The sequence below is a fragment of the Cephus cinctus genome, unplaced genomic scaffold (genome assembly GCF_000341935.2).
Source record: "Cephus cinctus unplaced genomic scaffold, Ccin1 Ccin1_scaffold0885, whole genome shotgun sequence".
Lineage (NCBI taxonomy): Eukaryota > Metazoa > Arthropoda > Insecta > Hymenoptera > Cephidae > Cephus > Cephus cinctus.
Genome location: NW_014333464.1, coordinates 156973 through 159370, shown reverse-complemented (window position 1 = coordinate 159370; position 2398 = coordinate 156973). Strand labels below are relative to the sequence as shown.

The window sequence follows — 2398 nt, the reverse complement described above, 5'->3', positions numbered from 1 at the left end:
CACCGACCGAGGTGCCACGGGCTGGCTCGTGCTCCCGTGCTATCTGTTGATAGTTTTTCTTGCCGTGTTTCGCTACGGTATAGCAAGTTCTCGATTCATACAGTTCTCGCGTTGTTCTCGCGATATCCAGGAATTCTATGAATTCCTGTGAGCGTTACGGAGGTGTGGTAGGTTGGTTCTCGAAGATAGTCGTTCCCGTATGTTTTGCTATCGGTGTCGGATCAAGCTAAAGAATTACGTTACAAGGTATTACTACGGACCGAAAAATAACAAAATTTTCAATGTAAGATTTGAACAATCCAGCGTCAACTTTTGAACTGGTACAGCTCACTCACACACGCCCATCCCTGCATCGATAGGCGCACACTAATGTATATTGGATATAGTAGTGTATACGTATATACACCGAATACAGTCTCAAACGCAATGTTGCCGTAACGCTCTTTTGTCTAGCCGTCGTACGAGAGATTTCGTAATAAATATCGACCTTCTTTCATGTCTATCAATAAATCCTGAGTAAAAAGTTCTGACTAAAAATCTAAAAAATTCCAAATTTGTCCTTTTCCACATACTAGTTTTTCATCGGAATTACGCGGACGAGTCAAATGCAATAGAAAAAACCATGCGCGTTACATTGGCCAGGTATAGGGAATACGTGTTACGAGTCCTGACTTTAACTCGGAAATACTCGGAAATAGATGAGTGAATCGTGTTAAAAATTTGTAGAGAGATGTACTGCTATACAAATTAGACGTAAAACAAATTTCAGCTCGATTACGCGGTTTTAAGTTTACCGTAGTAATACCTTAAATTATAGCTTGTCGGACATGAGACATTCAATCGCACACTTTTTAAAGTAGGATAAAGAAACTTAATGTTGAGAATAGTATTTATTAATGTATGTATGTACACTCTTTGATCTTCTTTGCATCTTTTTGTACTTTTTCCCATGCATTATCCTGTGCTTTCTCCCCTGCATCTTCCTATACTTCTTCCTGTACTTTTTCCCGTACATTTTCCTAAATGGAGGAATAACACAAGAATTGGTATTTGCCAGGTTCCCATAATTTAAATCTGTTAAACTTTTGTACTCTTTTATTGTACTTCTTGTATTTTTTATATGAATGAGTAAACATACGTACCTTCTCCCGTACTTTTTACGTGACACTGTGGAGTAAATAGTCGCTGATGAATGAACAAATTACCATAAATAAAAACAGCAACTTTAATGATATATTTTATGTATGTATTGAATGATTATTAACATTAGAGACACTGTTCAAAATGACGACCTTGAACGTCTATGCACATTCGTAATCGCGTGACGAACGAGTCTAATGCTCGCTGCAACATCTGCTTCGTTATTTCGAAGATTTAATTCAGTTTCGTTGTCGGGTGAATCGTACCGAAAATAAATATTTTGTTTAATAAAACCCCCAATAAAATCCAAAGGATTTAGTTCAGGAGATCGCGGTGGCCATGGTACAGGCCCGCCTCTACCGATCCAATACTCGGGAAAGGTTTCATTAAGAAATTCCGGCACGTTTCTAAAATAATGTGCTGGAGCGCCATCGTCTTGGAAATACATGCTTCTTCTCACTTCCGGTGGTATTTCATCGTTTATGATATTTAATAAGTCTCCTTGGAGAAACTGTAAATAGTTATTTCCATTGATATTATTTGGTAAAATAACTGGCCCAATCTGTGTATAAAGAAAAGAGATGGAAAATAATACATTAATATCATGGATTGTTCTATTGATTTGTCATGTTTAATCAATCATTGATTGATTCAATTCATTTTTTTTTTCAATTCAATTTACCAGTTGATTTCCGAATAGTCCACACCACAGGTGTATGCTGAATCGCAATTGAAAATTTTGGATCCTTGTTAAAAGCGGGTTTTCTACTGGCCAATTGAATTGGTCGAGCATCACCGCCTTCTCCCTATATCACGAGGCGGAAGAACCGAATTAGTTTCCGTTTGACGACAAACTACCGCCAGGATTATTTTATGATCAGGAGTTCGTCTGTTCAGATTATTGAGCACAAATGCTCGTGCTATCGCATGCGCATTTCCATTATTCCGCCGATAAAAGTCCACCATTTGCAGATATTCTTGCACTGTATAATCAGCCATGACACGTTTGGTATAAACAAAAGACTGTTCATTGCTCTAAAAAGTGCCATGAAGATCGCTCTCGTCATTTGTTTAAAGAAATTCCTAGAAAGTCTGCCAGCACGTTGTTCTTATTCTGGTTGGTCAATTATTCGAACTCGCGTATTTACGCATCATTGGCTTAGTTTCCACCGACACAGAACCGAGTTCAAATAGAGCTGAAACAGAGTCCTGTTTTTCTACTTTCAGCCGTTTCCATCGTATTTCCATTAGGCGGAGT

At 38.2% G+C, this 2398-nt stretch overlaps 1 long non-coding RNA gene across 1 annotated transcript in view; it reads right to left on the bottom strand.

The window, feature by feature from the left end:
* Nucleotides 1-1151: 1151 nt before the first annotated feature.
* Nucleotides 1152-2398, bottom strand: part of LOC107271071 — a 3415-nt gene continuing 2168 nt past the window's right edge. Inside the window, exons 2-3 of the long non-coding RNA XR_003060748.1 lie at nucleotides 1823-2398; nucleotides 1152-1702 (exon numbers count right to left, since the gene is read on the bottom strand). The exon at nucleotides 1823-2398 is cut by the window's right edge and continues 228 nt beyond it. This is a non-coding gene — a long non-coding RNA (uncharacterized LOC107271071). The remainder of the gene's footprint in view (nucleotides 1703-1822) is intronic.